Here is a 19,365-nt window from a genome sequence, read left to right as displayed (position 1 = left end):
TGTTACAGTTAATATATGCTATTTTATACAACATATTTTCATGTCCAAATGTAACTGAGTGGATTATATATGAAACTTTTAATTAAATAGCTAACTTGTTTAAAACAAAATGGCAAAAACAGCTTAACACTGCTTCAGATGGTCAATAACAATCAATGGCTACATTTATAATAATAGAATAAGGGTCTTAACAGGTTAAACATAAATGTGTTCAGTTTTTCCTTGAAAAAACAGCAGAAATGTTTAGTAGCTTCATAGCCGAGGCACAAATGTAATTTAAAACTATCTTAAAATTTTTCAACTAGCATAATTTTGCTTGATGCTCAGAGAAGTATTTAAGCACTGATACTGGACACCAAATCCTGCATCTTCACTTTCACCAAATGAAGCCATGGTTCTTGTATTGTGTCACTGTGATGAACAGGCTGTAATTCAGAGCAGCTTGTGCAGGCAGTTCTGTGTGTCCCAAGCAATCTGTTGAGACGAGCAGACGCAACACATGCATGTGACATGGATGAGTAATGCATTTATGCAGAACATGTGCTGATGCAATTCATCGGATGATGCAAGAACTGTGAGTCCCGGGGGGTGCGGGGAACACTTGCTGTCAATATGCACACTTTAAGGATGGGTAACCAGAGACTGAACCATTGCTGGGTGAATCTCACGAAAGCGGTCAGAGACATATTTTGGGTCAATCTCAAAATGAAGCTTTTAGTGAACGTTTAAGGGTATTTGGTTGTGTTATGCCATAATTATGACAAATACGAATACATATCCAACATTTTGCCAAATATTTTACATACTGTAATCATTATACTTTAAGGTAAAAAAATACTATCATTTCAATACAGCATTCACAGTAATACTGTAAGTGTTTCGGTTGGAAATTTTATTGTGTATGGTCATGTTCATTACAGTGAAAAGAAATTATTGTTCCTAAAAGAGTGATTCTCGCAAAATTAGACTTATGAGGTGTCATGAAACATTTTGATAAAAAAAATTAAATGCAAAGGAAGAGTATCAAAATAAGAAGCATACAGTTACAAACAAACTTAACTTTTTCTTCACATACTATTTTGCACATGATTTCAAATGACATCATACAAACATTTAAGGGGAAAATTTTCATTACTGCAACGTGTCCATGACTAGATTTGGGTTCTTTGACATGGAAAATTTATAATTAAAAAATCTAAAAAATAAAAAGTGTCAGTCCATGTTATACTATAAACATTTACAGTAAAGAAACATGTGGTATTTGGTGATCATTTGTAAATGTAGAGACAATAATAAGGAATATAAATGTGCCTAAGACCAATTTTCTCATCCTCCGCAACAATTTTCAATCATTGTTTAAGCCCTCAAGGAACTAACATTTTAAAAAAAAAAATTGTTGTAAGGGACATAATTGACTGTGACACTCAAGATGGCTACCAAGTAAGCAGTTCTTGTTTTTCTCTCCAGATAAAAGTGGAAATTTTGTTTGTCATAGTACCTAGACAACTTTTTAGTTCTCATTACCGAAACATGAGTTTGTAAATGCATATATTTAATGTAATAAATGTTGTGTTAATGATAATTTTTGATAATGATAATCTAAATAATGTAAATAATTCTATAGGACATATTTTTAAATCCTCTAACAAAATGGTTATAGTAAGTTCACACCTTAATCTTATATGTGCAATAAAAAAATTCTGATGCTGGACACCTTCTAAATCTGGATTTCGTAAGAATCACCCAAAAGTGTTTTATTTACTTTATGCAATACTCAATTAAATATTTTTGATTTCCTTCTTTTAATTTTGTGTAAACCTATAGAAAAAACTACACTCCCGTTTGGTTTTAAATATCCATGTTGTGTGAGACACATTTAAGGCTCTTTACAGAGAAATATAAAGCAATCCATTGCAGCTGCTTTCTGCTGTAGAACGGTTGCCATGGTAACTACAAGGACAGCCGCTATCGACCTCATGGTTTTTCTTTGAACAGATGCTCCAGTGATGCTGCGCAGGAGGATGGAGTTAAATTTATATATTTATGTTGGACTATTAGTTGTTTATTATATGTATCTAATGGTACTGGATTAATGTTCAAAGATGCTTCATTGAACACTAAGTTAATTCTGTCCACAGCAGGTTGTGTAATTATAATTTTACATTGTGGGGCTTCATTAAAATGTAGGCGTTGTTCCAAATCATAATGAGCAACCTCGCTGTCTACAGCCTACATAGGCAACATCCAGCTGATATGCATGCTGACATCTAAATTATGCAATTTTTTTTACAAATAAGAAATAAAAATACATAACACGCAGAAATATTGGGTAGTTTAAATCACTATTCCTCCTGCTTTGTCCGTGATTTTGAGTGGATTTTTTTCTTTTTGCGTAAGGAGCTCATTGGGTTCTCAAGTGTTATGAGGGCTGCAATTAAAAAAGCTTAATATAATAAAAGAGTGAATGAATGAAATATTCTCAAAAGACTCATTAACGTTTGATTAAATGGGCAATGAGAAAGTCTTCATCTTTGAGGTATTGAAAAGCTTTATATTGATTAACACGGTCAAAAGAATATTACAACAATGATCATGATCATGTTATCTACAACATTTATTAACTTACATTGAAGAGTTTATGTACACAACTGTAATTATACTCATGAATGGAGGGGGGTGTAGACTTCAATTTTGCACTAATCAGTTTCCACTTTAGGCAATCGAGACATCATTTTCCTTTCATTAAGATGTAATTTGTTGTTGTGTAGCAGACAGAACCCTCTGACACAAAATTTATTTCCATCCCAACCTCCCTTTTGGATTTTGTAAATTAATTTGTGTATAAATAAAGACATTCGGTTTCAAATGATGTTCAAGCACAAAATGACTCACCTCTGAATAAAAAGAAACCAATTTGCCTGAAGCGATATAACGTTTTTTTTTTGCAACTGGAACTGGATGTCTTTATTTAACTCACATTGTCCTCACGTCACAACACTAAACCGAGGTCATTGAGTTACCGTTTAAAGACTGTGTAAAGTGAAATTAAATATGTGCTCTGAGTTTATACACAACAGAAACATTTATTATTAACCACTCACCCATATTTGAATGAGAAAAAACGGCAAGTAAATAAAATACGTTATCAAAATCTGAGAAAAATAAATGCTGGGGGCGTGTCCGCTGTCTGCGCTGAAACCACGCCCTTCGCGGGAAAGCTGCCATCTCTCTCAACTTTCGTGCTCGGATGCTCACAAGCGTGCCGCACAAGCCCTGAAAAGTGAAGCCAAAAATAAGTTTGTTTTTGGTTAGTTATAATGCTATAAAAACAGTGGTGTCACGTCATGGTTGACAGCTGTGATACGCGCATTCTGCGAGAGCGAGGGCGGGGCCTTGCTTTCGCGGCTTTACTTCCTGCTCACTACTGCACATGGTCTCGAAATCGCTACTGCGCAGACTCGAGACCCAAGATGTCAGCGCCATATTGGGACACTGGCCGCTTCACTTTTCACCAATGGAAGAGAGCGAACCGGCGTCGTCCATAATTTTTTTACAGTCTATGGATGCTCATGATTGTGTTAGGGGCGGGACCATGCTCGGTGGCCCCAGTGTGTCATTGAGCCACAGTTTTAGCCCCACCCACATAATTCCGAACAGAAATAGGAAATGCTACTGGACTGAAATACTCTATTAGTTACACCAATAAATAAATTATTAATCAGGTCTGGTAATCAAAAGTATAACATTTATCTTGTACCTTTAATATATTTCTAATAGTTCTGTTTAAGAATTTCTCTGTTTTCATTTTTTACTAATTGTCAAGAATTTTTTTGTAAAATAATTATTAACATTCTTTTAGAATTAATGTGCATTTTTATTATTACATTTAATTATTTATACTAAGTTGTCACTGTATTTACTGTAGATACAAGCATTAGACACACAAAACCTCCATGAGTTCATTGCTCTTCAAATATTTCCCAGTGTTTTATTCCCAAGGTTTCTTGTCCATCCTTTTCTTACTGTTGCCATGGTGACAAGAGTGAGGCAGCCATTGATGTGCAGCTTCAACACATGCAACAGCATGAAACTGAATGTAGCTACTGCAGGAGTGTGTGCGTGTGTGCGATGTACTGTTTTACATCCAAGAGTTCTTGAAAAAAAAAAAAATATATATATATATAGGCCACAATGCTACCATTAATTTGCTCCTTTTTGCAATGTTATAGTGATCATATATAATTATTTCTCAGTTTCTTTATTAGAATACAACCAGAAAATACTGAAAATGTGTATGTAGTATTAAAAACAGTATAAAAGTATAAGCTGAAGTGTAAACTCCATGTCCACTTGAGCAATAGCAGGCAGCTGCAGGATCTCTTAAACATAAATGAAATGAAATCCTAATTTCTAATTCTAATCTAATGACTTCAGGACTTCAGTCTCCTCGAAAAAGCTCAAGATGTGTTTCGTGCCAAGAGAGGTCACATTAATACTGACTGATGCCTGAAGGAGACATTTAGTTTTGAAAATTGTTTCGTTTTTAATTTTGTGTACATATTTCCTGTTTTTTTCTGTTTCTATCTTAAAAAAGAGATAAAAATAAATATGGATCGACATTAAAACTTTTGCACAGTACTGTATAAACAGCATCTTCACAAATTCATACTATTTAAATTATAATTTAATTTATGTTGTCATATTTTGAGACTTGCTCGGGTGAAATAAAATGGCTTCAGAATGGTTCACCCAAAAACAATTCTGCCAAAGTATTCATCTTTTACATACAATTAAAAGGAACAACAATGACATGAGAGTGAGTAAATCATAACACTTTTTTTTAATTTTGAGTTAAATTATTCCTTTAAGATGATTTTGAGATGTAAAGCAGACTACAAACATGCATGTGTAATTCATCAGTTTAGACGTGGTAAGCGTAATAATAGCTTTGATGTGAATGTTGAATCTCTAACAAGACCTCTAGTATCAAGGTTCATTAGAATTCAGTTCATTCTCTAATCAGCCTCACTGTAACAATACTTGCTCTTTGAAATGTTAAACAGCAGCATCTTCTTTATCTGTGTCATGACTTTAAATAAGCAAACTGACGAAGGTGATTCATTATCATCATCATTATTACTCGATTACATTATAGAACTACCAGGCAATAAAACAATACCATGTGTGCTTAGATAGTGATCATAACAGAGTCGTGAACATGAGTGTGATAGACTGCATGCTGTCATCTTTACTTCATGGCTACACAGTTTTATATTTTACAACATTGTTGTCAGATGTAGTGACAATGCTGATTGGCCGATGTCAATAGAAGAAAATCAAATAATAGATAAGTAAACATGACACCAAACCAGCGAAGAAGATCACACCAATGTTTTCGGTTTGCTTGTCTATGAAATCAAAGAGGCATATGACCATCACTGACTTCAGATCTGTTGTATACAACAACATTGCACCATGTTAGAGTAATTCACACACCTGCTGTGAGTGGCCTTCTGTCAGAGTGTAAGATGTTTAGATGAGTAAACATATTACATGTTCACAGAGCTGAGGGGTGAAAAAAACGTAAAAATCAACTAAAAGATACTAAAACTCTGCCTGCCTGCCTCAAAACAAAGATTAGGATGAATAAAGAAAGCATGACATCAAAGTGATATGATCTGTCTCCAAGCACTTAAGTCAGGTGTCAGGGAGACAAGGATGACGTTTCTGTGAGTTCATTGTCAAACAACATGTTCTGTGAATGTGGCAAAGAAAATAAAAAAAACACAAAAAACAAAAACAAAGCACTCCTGGTCTATTTTTTATATTCCCTGATGGTTCCTCTTTTGATAGCTAAAGTCTTTTATAGTTCAATCTTAAAATTCTGTCTTTACCTATGGACGAGACCATCTAATACACTTCCAGATCTTCTAGAGAAATTAGGAAAAAATCAGGAATCACTGAATGATTCATGACTGTGCACTTATATAATATTAAGACGTTATGAAGTTTTCTGTGTAGGCTTTGAACTATTCTGAAAAAAGCATCTACTGATCTTTACAACTTCTATAATTTATAACATTTATTATATACAACATATTTTGTTTATTTTCATTACAGTTGCATGTGTCCATATCTATGCACATGCAGAGTCACCTCATTCCGTCATTTACGATGAAAATACACTTTCACTATAGCACATGTACTGAAAATGTCTCAGGTTACGTTTGTAACCCTTGTTTCCTGAGAAGGGAACGAGACGCTGCGTCTCCTTGGCCATACTTCCGGCGTGCCTGTACACCCGCTTCGGCATATGCCAGAAAAACTGGGTGTTCCTTTTCGCTGTATATGCTCTCTGGCTTACATCTATGACGTTATTCCAACCATTGGTCGAATTTGATATACATACTCAGACGCCGTCACACTGTAGGCGTTCCCCAAAATATCAGCTCTGACGCAGCGTTGAAGGTCCCTCGAAAGGGAACAACTTTAGCCACATTACGTCCAGAAACAAACTCTACACAAATAAACTGCATAAGGGGCCAGTCACACCAAAAGCGCTTTAAACGCTTGCAAACGCAAGGCGCGATCCATTGCCTTTTTTTTTTAAAGAGCAGTGCGACGCAGCTTTTCATATTGCTAAGCAACCACCGAGTCAGCTGTCTTGTCAATCAAATATTGAAGCGTGAGCGCTCTTTTGCTGTTAACTGTCATATTAGCAGAAACTTTAAAAAGAGGACGCTTGCTCTGACCTTGTTTGGGGTGAGAGGTGCACAAACACGCAGGAGAGAGAGAAACGAGTGGAGTCCGGTTCTTCAAAGCAACTGTAAACTTCCCTCACCACAACGTAAGGCCCGCCTCTCCCCTCATTCGATTGGACAATGGAAAGACGCGAATGACGTCGGACGCTTCTCCTAAAGTGAATGGGAAGCGTTAACGCTGGCGCTCCGTGTGAATGCGCTGTGCTCCTTAAAAAACACGTGCGCGGCAGGCGGCAAAAAACCGCAAGGCGCTCGGCGCGCATAAACAGCGCGCAAACGCGCCCTGCCCATAGAATATCATTCAAAAAAGGCGCCTGCAACTGCTATAAACGCTTTTGGTGTGACTGGCCCCTAAAGCTTTCCTCCTGTACTCACAACAACACAATAACAACACCAAATACAGCAATAATATCCTAAAAAAGGATTTATCACTGCTTTATAAAACTAAAGCTGTTAATGAGTGTGAACAGGTACACATCTACATGTCACCTGTGTGTTAGCAGTCATAAGATTCATTAAAAAAGGCCAAATACAGTACAGTCAGTCTGACAGCTTTAGAGGCGCTTGTCCTGTGTGTTTCCCTAAGCTAGATTTAGTATATTTTAGCAACAACTCTAACACCTTTCATGTGACTGTAACATCACAAAATTTTAATTAGACAAACATGAAATGTTTAAACTTTTGCAGCAGCACTGCAGAGGTTTTCTCACAAGTCAAGGATGAAATGCATATGCAAAATAAAATCTTAAAACCTCTTCATCAAATTTAAGATTCCTTTATATCATACATGTATATGGTATGAATATTGATTTTAGTTTTTACTCTCAATGGCTTCTTTTTGCCATGTGTATGACTTATGATATAAAGCATCTACAGTACCTTTGTTGTGTGATGGTAGAGGAAGATGTTTGTTCATGACGAATGTCAAACTGTCCAGCTTTACATTATTGTACACATTAAGTTCTGGTGTGGATAGAATGGTTAGGAACATTTATTTCATTGTGGGGAGATGGTGAGCACCAGACCTTGACCTGCACAAATGAATGAGATGTCACTTCTGTTTAACGCCTGTCCACATAAACAAATTGGGGAATGCAGGGGTTCTCATCACTGTATGTCTGCAGAAAAACAAGAGAAATTGAATGAAGAAAAAAACAGACAGATCTTAGCTTAGTACAACACTTAAATCCTTAAAGGACAAGTTCAGTGTTTTACACTTAAAGCCCTGTTTTCAGATTGTTTATGATGAAATAGAACGGTTTTGACTGAAATTTGGACATATTGAATTTTGGACATCTGGTGTTTGTTGTATCAGCCCCCACCTCTATAATGGCTGTACCTGTATAGGTGCACTGGAACAATCCTTTCTAAAATGCATTAAACTTTCGTTTACAAAGACGTGAAACTCACCGATTGGTCAGGGGCGCTCACCGATACGCCCACACAAAAACCGCCGCAAAAGACGCTCTCCAACAGCTGTTTTAGCATTCATTGTTAACTTGTGGACCTTTTCTTCCAAACGCCACACACCCGTACATTCTTCCGCTGAGAGCTTGAATAATAAACACTCCAGCCCAGTTGGTGGCGATAATCCACCTTTGCCAATTGCAAGAATACAAACAAAGTTCCAGGCAGCGGAGTAATACCGTACCTCACAGCACATCTAATACAAGTCAATGGAGTTGGACAAAAACTATGATAAAACCTGTTGGAGAGCATCATTTGCGGCGATTTTTGTGTGGGCATATCGGTGAGCACCCCTGGCCGCTCGGTGAGTTTCGCGTCTTTGTAGACGAGGGTTTGATGCATTTTGGGAGGGATTGTTCCGGTGCACCTATACACACATTGTAGAGGTGGGGGTTGATACAACAAACACCCGAAAATTCTCGAGCCAGCATCATATGTCCAAATTTCAGTCAAAACCGTTCTATTTCATCATAAACAATCTGAAAACAGGGCTTTACGTGTAAAATACCGAACTTGTCCTTTAACAGCTTTTCTCTGAATCTGTATATGAGCGAAATTATTCAGGTCTTAACTATATATATGGGCTTTCCTAACAGTCCAGGAACAATACTGGACATGACATATCTGCAGGTGAAACCGTTTTTATGTAGTATATATGAGATTACACACTGAGAAATCAAGGCACTAATAAATGTGATCATATAGCATTATAAACCCTTTCTGTATTCACAAAACTCCACATCACCCTACTATTGTTCTCCATCCTTTCAACAAGACCGATGATGTGTTGCCATGGCGACAGCACACCCTGATCATCGGCACTGCTGCAGGGCCATCTCAAAGGCCAACACACAGCTAACCTCCACCCAAAACCATTCTGAACATCTCTATCTGTTGTTTTCCAATCCTTCAGTGTCTTTCCTGTCTTATTCTGTTCTTGGCCTTTGATCAAAGACAAGCCAGACTCTTTTGACAGATAGGAAGTGCTTGAGGCCAGCACGAGAGCCTGGTGTTTCCTCAGGGTCCTAAAGATGACCTCTGCCATTGTTGAAGATCTAAAATCCACAAAGACCAGACAGGGGACATTTTTTGTGATGGACTTTTGATAGAGATCATATTCAGAGCGATCTTTAAAACATACACTGACATACAGATGTTTGCCCTAGGGCAGTGGTTCTAAATTTCAGTTCTCCCACTTCCCAGAACATTTTAGATGTCTCCATAAATAAAAACACCTGATTCAGTTCATCAACTTGTTAGTATGTTAATTAAGGAGCCTGATGAGTGAAATCAGGTGTTTCATATAAGTAGACATCTAAAATATTCTGGGAGGGGGGACCTGAGGTCTGGAATTGAGGACCACTGCCCTTGGGTGATACTTCCGGGAAGTTGCGGAAGATATCCTGGTGGATAAAAGTGCTATAACGGATTGCCGGAAATACTCGTCATTGGCAGGAAAGCGTTTTCTCTTAATTTACAAGATAACCCATCAATGGTGAGGAAAGAGTAAAGCAGTTGAAAATGCCAGGCAGATGCCAACTGTGGGCTCTTGCCATCATTTCTTCAGCTAAGCACTACGTTTTATTGATCAGTCAATGCACGTTATGCCAGTTGGTTGTTGTGGTATTTGTCCTGCGCCTTCTCCGCTGTGATTGGACGACTGACTGAAAAGTGACATTAGCGAGCTTTCAGTGCTGGGTGTGGAAAAAATGCAGAGGGCTGCCAAAATCCACCACCGCCAGCTGCAGGGTGTTTTTGAGAACCTAAGTTTCCTAACCTTTCATTGGAAATAATTGAAAACATACGCTGGCCACAGACGAAAATGCCTTGGTGTACATGCCCACTAATGGAAGCGCTGTGCTTTAAAAAAAATGGTTTTGTTTGCATTTTTTTTGCGTTCAGTGTCAAGTGCCCCAGAGTTGAAAAATTTTCAACTTTTTTTCATCCAATCAGAGTGGAGGAGGGGCAGAACAAATACCACAACAACCAACCGGCGCATCACAACTGATAAACAAAACAGAAGTATTATAGCAACCAAAGCGCTTAGGTGAAGAAATGTTGGCAAGCACCCACAGTTTGCATCCCGCTTTAGCTGTGTTTAAATGCTTTGGTGTAGGCTACATGAACCCTACGTTTGTGCTCTTATTTTGAGTGATTTATAAAAGCAGACTGTTCCAAAGAATACAAATAAAAGATTTAATTTCACTTTACTAATGTTTACAAAATGAACATTGTAACAATGCTGACAATCAAGAAAATCTATGAATTTATGAATAGTCAGCATTCTCTACACATCTCTATTTTTGCATGCAGTCACTTCCCACAGCGAGCTCTCTTGTATCATATAAGGTCAACGTCTCTGACTTCAGCAGAAAAAACAACAAGATTCATCAGTCCATGTAAGGGCAGACGTGCATGAGATTCAGTCTGCAAGCCATTTATTGCAGAGCCACACAAATAATCCAGAGTTAAAGTGAATCAGAGTTGAGCTCCAGGGTAAGAACATTACATTCATAACATCACGACAGAGGGGGGAACAGTGTGAATCTAAATCATCTTATTTATTATGGACAAATATTTACTAACCATGTGTATTTTTTCTAGATTCGAATAAATCTAATTTAAAAAATTTTAATAAACATTTGGAACAGCAAACACAATTTGATATCTGACCTCTAAATTTGGGGCCAACCTCTGCAAGTTGCGTCATTTGAAGTCATGGACAAGATGGCGGCTAGCTCTTTAAAACCTTATGTGAACTGTAAACAAAAAAATGTCAGCATGTAATATAAACAAACATGAACATTAAAATATTCAGTAACGTAATACTTGCGTTTTAATACCTATGTGGGTGATTCTCACGAAATCCAGACCTAGAAGGTGTCCAGCATCAGATTTTTTTTAAAAAAGCCCTTGAAGCCATTTTTTTGCACATATAAGATTAAGGTCTGAACTTACTATAACCATTATTTTAAGAGGACTATTTCCTATAGCGTTATTTACATTTCCTAGATGTCATTATCAAATATTATCATTACCGCAACAAGATATTACATTAAATATATGCATTAACAAACTCATGTTTTGGCAATGAGAACTAAAAAGTTGTCTAGGTACTATAACAAACAAAATTTCAACTTTTATCTGGAGAGAAAAAATAAGAACTGCTTGGTAGCCATCTTGAGTGTCACAATCAATTATGTCCCTTCCAACAATTTTTGTTTGAAAATGTTAGTTCCTTGAGGGCTTAAAAACAATGATTGAAAATTGTTGCGGAGGATGAGAAATTTTTTCTTGGACACATTTATATTCCTTATTATTGTCTGTACATTTACCAATGATTACCAAATACCACATGTTTCTTTACTGTAAATGTTTATAGTATAACATGCACTGAAGCTTTTTATTTTTTAGATTTTTAAATTATAAATATTTCCATGTCAAAGAACCCAAATCCAGTCATGGACACGTTGCGGTAATGAGAATTTTCCCCTTAAATGTGGAAAAAACAACAAAATTGGTTTGTATGATGTCATTTGAAATCATGTGCAAAATAGTACATGAAAAGATGTTAGTTACTGTATGTTTCTTATTTTGATACTCTTACTTTGCATTTACTTTATTATCAAAATGTTTCATAACACCTCATGGGCCCTACCTTGCACCCAGCGCAATTGACTTTGTCAGTGATGCATGTATCATTCGTATTTTGCACGTGTTTTTCCCTCCACAGACGCACGTCGGCAAACTAGGGAATGAACTTGCGCTCCCTGGGCGGTTCAGCGCAAAAAAGGAGCCGTGTTGCGGCGCAAACCATCCCTGATGCTATTTTGCGGTTTCAAAAAACAACTGCGCCACCGACCAAAAAAAACTAGTCTAAAGTCAGTGGCGCATTGCGCGTGGTTCATTATGCTATTTTAAGGGCGCATGCTTGACCATAATGTATAGCGTGCACAACGCGCACACACTTTGCTTATCTAATCTACACAGATGCAACAGTTGTTTTTGCAAATCATAAATTGTTACAATAAAAAATATTAACACATGAGATAAGGGAAATCATAGTGGTGAGCATTGTGGTGATAGTTTTTATTTATCGTGTGGCTGCGTAAAAAAATTCTCATGCAAATAAGGAATAAAATATTTTCATAAGTTTGTTGTGTGGCTGTATTAAGTTTATTTTATGTAAATAATAATTAAAATGTTTTCATAAGAAACCTTAATGTATGTGAACTTGATTTGTAAGTGTACTTTGGGGTTGGACCTTGCTTGCGTTTCTTGGGTCCGATTTCAATGACCCCAAACCCTTTCGGCGGTGAGGGAGGACGCAGCGATGTCCTCTGCTGGCGTCAGGTCATGTGTAGAGGCAGATCCACCTCCCGTTACACGGCGTGCCCGATTTATGCAGGCAAGCTTGGGATTCCCCTGTCTCCTGACATCATTGTAGCGCTTGGTGCAACGATGGGGATGCCAGCTGATGAGACAATTGTGGCTATTTCCTTTCACGCCGGTTTAACCGACGCTGATTTGGGCGGGTTTCTCCTATACCCATACAAAACAACTTCTCTATCTTTGACTGCTCTTACAAGGATGTGGGTCTCCTCGGCCATGAACCGCTCCTGGCGTGCGCCTGGTAAATCCGTCATAATAATAGCAACCCGCCATGGAACTTGCGCCCTTGCGTTTAAAGGGAATGTTGGATAGCGTTCTGATTGGTTTATTTGACGTTACGCCCAAACCACACCTATGAATAATGAAATTACTTCAGACCAACCCTTTATTGATTTGCGCCTGGCGCAAGAGTTATTTCTCCCGCCAGGTAAATAGCAACAGTGCCCAAGATCCGCCCACAAAGTCACTTGCGCTTTGCGCTTCGCACTTGCGTTTCAGATCGTTAAAATAGGGGCCCATAAGTCTAATTTCGCGAGAATCACCCACATAGCGATAACATAGCAATTTAAAGACTGCATGTTGTTAAGTTTGCCAGCCCTTACCAACCAAATGGGAATGTACTGAAATATATAATGCAAAACACATTTAATTAGTGCTTGTATTGTGTAAAACGCATTGATGTCAAGTGTGAGACATTTACACTAGGATGTTCCAACCTCCGGTTTCATCTGGAACACGGCGTAATAAATGGATGACTTCAGATCTACACACATGGACTAAAAGCCACACAATGTGATTTCGATCTATAAGTAAAATGATATTATGAATGAGACGAGAGATGAGAGCAGTGCATTAGTGATGTGGTGTAATCCAGTAGTCAGATCCTCAGCTCATTCCTGTGAAGGGTTAAGCAGCTCAGAGTTGTCTCTCATTTCCTGCTCATCTCCATCTGAACAAACAAACGACTGACCTGACAGTACACAGAGGGCAAAAGCGAAAGGAGGGGGGCATTCGTGACAGGAATGAGAGCGAGAGGACACCCATGTGACCATGAAAAAGCTGCAGTGTGCAGACGGGCGGGGTGGGCTGTTAAGAGCCCTGACTGCAGTTTCAGCACAACAATTCCAGGAAATGGAGGCCGACTGAAACACAGTACTCATTTCAGTCTGTGCACTTTCATCATCACGTGACCTGAGGCCATTTTACTGTATTTCATTACTTAATTTACTGTATCTGCAGTACTGTGCACACTGCAGCATGCAGTAAATTAGCATCCTTAACACAGATAGTAGTTCACCATCAGCTTTCGTTTTTAATGAATTACATCCAGGAGTTTGACAAAGATGTGATACTCAAAAACATATTTTTTGGTCATCCAGAATGACACGACAATGCAGCATTATTTCATACACTATTAGATCAGTGGCGGCTCGTGACTGCTCATTCCAGGGGGCGCAAATTCAAAATAAGTGTTCGGAGTGTCATGTGTGTTGCTCGTGTTTTCAAAATATGTGTCATCATGTGAACCATGTGCATCACATGTTTTGTCAAAATAAGTGCCTGCTGCACTCGCATAAAAAACGTTTATGATAAAAGAGACGCTCACGTTCACAACATAGACGCAAGACACTTCCTTAACAGTAAACTTTGATTACGCATGAGATTATGCGAGTTTCTGGCAAACGCGAGCGTCTCTTTTATCATAAACCCTTTAGATGCGTCTGCAGCAGGCACTTATTTTGACAAGTCAAGTGATGCATAGGTTTACTCGACGCGCTGAACACATATTTTGAAATTACGAACCACACACATGATGGGCCGCATACATGTTGTTCACATTGTGTGCCCTCGAAAAAAGAAGTCGCTGGCCGGCACTGTATTAGATGTCAATGTACATTAAGCAGTATAATACTGTAAAAACCCAAAAAAGTCTACGACTAAATCTTATGTCTAGTCAAAGGTAGGCGTACGTATAATGTGTTGACTTGTTTCTATGGCAAAATAGAAATAATAGTTAGCTGATGGTGTAGGTGGCAGCGCTCCGACATGTGGTGCTTTCGGACTTTCGGCGACCCGAGTTCGTCATTCGTGGTCATTTGCCGATCCCATACCCCTCTCTCCTCCCTGTACTTTCCTGTCCTCTCCTAAAAATTGACTGTTAAATAAAGGCAAAATCTGGACAAAAAATATAAAAAAATAGAAATAATAAAACTGACAAGACATTGGCGCGTCTAGTGCATACGCGAGCACTAGGCTTTCATGCATGCAGAGATTGCACCAATAAATTCTTATATTATATAATACTTAGATATTTAAAAAGACATTGCATAAAAGCTTTGTTTAATTTGTTTCAGGTCAGAATTAATCGCCAAATTAGTACCTTTTTTGTAAGGCTTTCGTTTATGTGCAGGTTTGTTGGGTCTGCACGTGACGCACGCATCTTGAGGGACAGTGCACTTGTAAATGTGTGAGAGGAGAGAAAGCTCTCATTTTTCATCTATTAGCTGGCGGTAGTAAATATGAGTTTGTAACCATAGCGACGTGACATCTCAACTATCAATGTGGTTAACCACATACGCGAGCACGTGCATCGTCTACGCTGAGCTTATAGCTGCACCTGGTTGTAGGCATAGGTGCAACACGCATAAACATTTTTTCACAAAGCCGGACGTAGTTATGCCTGACATAATGCTTACACCCAAATTTTACATCTAGCTGGTGCAACTGGCCCCTGATCTTTTACAAGTTTAGTTTACTGTACACATTTTATATAGCACATTTTATTCTACTATGTTTAAGGGCCGATTTAATGGATAGGTTTTAGATTAATCGAGTACTAGGCCTTACCCTGCTGAAAAAAACAGCATACAAGCAAGACCAGCATATGTTGTGTATGGTGCTGGTTCACTGGTGGTGACCACCAGCATAGACCAGCATAATTCCCATGCTGGTTTGGTGCTGGTTTCATCAGCATACAAGCACCAGCACCCCATGCTGGTCATACCAGCCAGACCAGCATATGTTGTGTTTTGGTGCTGCTATGCTGGTGACCACCAGCACCCAACCAGCATGGACCAGCATAGGATATATGCTGGTCTATGCTGTTTTTTCAGCAAGGTAGTTAAGTAATACCGAGCCCCTAAGGTGACATTAGAGTAAAAAAATCAAAAGTTTAGTTTCATGTGCTCACGTGAAACTTTCCCATGCTCACGTGAAACATTCATGTGCTCAGGTGAAACTTTTGCGTGCTCATGCGAAACCTTCATCTGCAGAATTTTTAAATAAAGTTTAGTTTCGCGTGTGCACATGAAACTTTCGCTTTCACGTGCACATGCGAAACTAAACGCGATAGTTTCATATGCGCACATGATAGTTTCACGTGTGCACGCAAATCTAAACTTTATTTAATTTTTTCTTCATGTCCCCTTAGGGGCTCCGTAATACAAGGACATTTAAGCAGTTTTTACAAACAAAACTTGTTAAAAAAAACAATACTGGTGTGCATCTTGAGACAAAACAACACTCTACCTGCTCCCAAGAGGGAACGCCTTAAACGTGTGCACGAGAGAGCATGCACGAGCCTAGTTCTTCTCATGCACACTCTGTTCACAAATGGCTGTCGGCATGGCTTATACATTGAAATGTTTACCGTGTCTGCAGGGTTTGTGACTTGTGCCAGGGCTAGCATCCCTAATCATAGCTTACATCAACTTTTACTAGCAGTGATTTTAAATGGATTTCTCCAAATAGCATGACAAACTTTACCGGTAGAGTAGAAACTTCGTGTGGGAAGCCCAACCTGTGCTTTCAACGTATGCCAGCGTGTGAAATATTCTCCCAAAAACACTTTGGTCTTGTTTCTTTCTTTCTTTTTGTCATACAATTTGTAGACACTTTTTCTCTTGCGAACCTCAGACATTTTGAAAAAACATGGTCAAAACGTGAGCTTCAATGAATGGCTGAAACCATAGCCCACCGCACATATACACCTGAAAGTGCGCATGTGCAGAAAGCGAACCTGGGGACGAGCACGTACGACGGCCTTACGTAGTAAACATATCACCAAAATGATTGAAAACTAGGATGATCAATAGTCTTGATGATCCTATGATCAAATGTACCTATCCTGCAATAGTTAGTTTGTCCAGAACAAAGCATTCACATAACTCATCTGGGTAATATACTTATGCCGCAATAGTTAGCCTGTCTGGAACCGAGCGGATTTTAAACCAAAATACTGTATGACACTTGCATTACATGCGAACGGCCCCAACGCTAATAGGATTCTGTTTTTCTCTCCCTGTCTCGTCCTCGACCCCGAGGACAATGAGACAAACAGACCCAGTTCCTGATGCTGTGAAGGTCATCACACCACTGATCTACTGGTTGTCCTTCACCGTGATGCCCAGCCGATGCCTGACCAGCAACCACCGGCCGAACCAGTTGAATCCGCCAACCCGTTTCATATCCCTATCGTTAGTGTTGTAGTCAAGACCACCTAAACCAAGACCAAGTCATGACCAAGACCAAGACAGGCAGAGACCGAGACAAGACCAAGACTTTAAAGGGTCGAAAACAAGTCAAGACCAAGACCAAGACAGGCAGAGACCAGGACCAAGACCAGTGCAAGTCACTGCATTAAAACACTTATGATAAAATGTGGAATATGCATATGATTAGGCACTTCTTGTCTGTGTGTGCGCGTGCGTGTGTATGTGTGTGTGTGTGTGTGTATGCCATCAGAGAAGTTAAAATAATCAAAGGAATTGCAGATATGAGTGGTGATGGCGCAGTGGATAAGACACACGCCTTTGTTGTGCCTAGTTGCTCCAGAGGCGTGCGACCTCTGACATATATAGCACCTGTAATTCGCTTAGCTAATTGAATAAATAAATAAAAATAAATAAAATATGTGGGAATTTAAGCAAATGAAAGTGAACAAACACTAAAGAGCTGAAATCAACTTAACAATTTATTCTGAACTGTCTTTCCATGGCTTGCCATCCACTTAACACAATGCAGGCGTTTTTAGTAATAAAATTAAAAAAATTGTTATTGGGAGAAACTTAAGCAATGCTTAAACAATACCAACATCATATGCCAAACCTGAATAAACTGCATAAAATTAATGATAAAAAATAAATGTGTGATGTGCCATCAGTTGTGCTCTTGATCGGTCTTGAAATAAAATTCCGAGTCCTCTTTGTCTGAGACGAGACCGAGGAAAAAAGCGGTCGTTTCCAAGACGAGACCAAGACCTTTAAAAAGTGGTCTCGAGACCAGTCTCAAGAACTACAACACTACCTATTGTGTTTATATATATAAATATATATATGTATCTCTCTCAAGAGTTTTTCTCCTTCTAGGAGTTTTCCCACAGAGTTTTTCTCCTAGGGGTTTTTTCATCCCATGGAGAGTCAGCCAACATTGGCTTAACTTAGCATTTTCCTGTATACAGTACGTTCCATTATTACTACGCTCACTTGTACGGTTTATTATTAGCCGCTGTATTCTGCTTCTTATATTATCTATCGATTTTTCTGTGTTGTCCTTGCTACATCTATTCATGTAAAGCTGCTTTGAAACAATTAACAATTGTGAAAAGCGCTATACAAATAAAATTTAATTGAAATTGAATCCACCCGGAAAAAGAAAATCCTCTGCTATACCTTTTAGATATGCCAGTATAAGGTGTTTTTAAATTAAGGCAGCTTAAACACGATCCTAAATCATCCACAAACATATTTTTTAAAAATCACAAATATTAATCTTAAAATCAGTAGAAATAAACATAAATTCCCTACAGATCCAAAATCTAGATTATGAATCGTAATGCATAAATTTTTCATTAAATACAAACATAGATGCTATTTTTTCAGATGCATTCCTGTGTGCTTCAAACGCTTTTACATAAAGCGATTTCCATGTGACATGAACTACTTTCGATAGCTCTTTAATTTTTTTTCCCAGTCAAAGCCGATCGCTGCTGCAGTTCTGGCCTAGATTGCTTCAAAGGACTTCTCTGGTTATCTGGGACAGACCAAATCCAATAACAGTCACACGGAAAAAAACAGACTGCCACTGATTTGAGTGGACCAGAAAAATACAGAGTTCTGGTACTATCATAGCAATGTGATTAAACCAACAAATATTCCTGCAGATATTTTATTTTATGGATAAACAAAATGAATGTGAAACAACTTTGACTTCAAAAGAAAAAATTTTTGCATGGCGTCTGGATAGATTTTGGATTGCAATGATGTGTGATATCAACCCCTCTAGAGTCTTGATTGAGACATCTGTAAGTTAAATGAAGAAAGACTCTTGCATTGAATTTCATGAAACCAAAAGGTTGTGCACATTTTCACATGAATGCAGGCATCTTTCAGGGTTCATTGTCTCTTAAGTATTTTAAGCAAGCAAGAAACCCATGAAACTGTTTCATCATACAGTTGAGCTCTAAGTTTCATCATACAGTCTGAAGCGTTCTCTCTAGATGTTTGGCTCCCTTGCCGTTTAGCTCTCTCAGCTTTCAGCTCTGCCGGCTGACTCCAGACCTGTGAAATTACATGAGCTGTGCTTTAGCTCCAGGGCCTCGGGGGTGAATGGGAGGTGTGGGCATCAGAGGAGAACCACCTGCTTCTCAACGACCCATCGCAGCCCATTCAACCCTGATCACAGCACATCTATTAGACTGTAAAGCTTCCAGAATCCTGTGAAGAAGAGTTTCATATAATCCCTCTTC

General features: G+C 38.5%; 1 long non-coding RNA gene across 1 annotated transcript in view; it reads right to left on the bottom strand.

Annotated features, from left to right (window-relative positions):
• Positions 1 to 1,152: 1,152 nt before the first annotated feature.
• The window catches only part of LOC141368824 (uncharacterized), a 110,264-nt gene continuing 92,051 nt past the window's right edge, over positions 1,153 to 19,365 (bottom strand). Inside the window, exon 3 of the long non-coding RNA XR_012372209.1 lies at positions 1,153 to 3,273. This is a non-coding gene — a long non-coding RNA (uncharacterized lncRNA). The remainder of the gene's footprint in view (positions 3,274 to 19,365) is intronic.

This window comes from Misgurnus anguillicaudatus, chromosome 11, assembly GCF_027580225.2.
Source record: "Misgurnus anguillicaudatus chromosome 11, ASM2758022v2, whole genome shotgun sequence".
Classification (NCBI taxonomy): Eukaryota; Metazoa; Chordata; class Actinopteri; order Cypriniformes; family Cobitidae; genus Misgurnus; species Misgurnus anguillicaudatus.
Note: the sequence above shows the minus strand (reverse complement) of the source record. Positions and strands in the feature narration are given on the sequence as shown.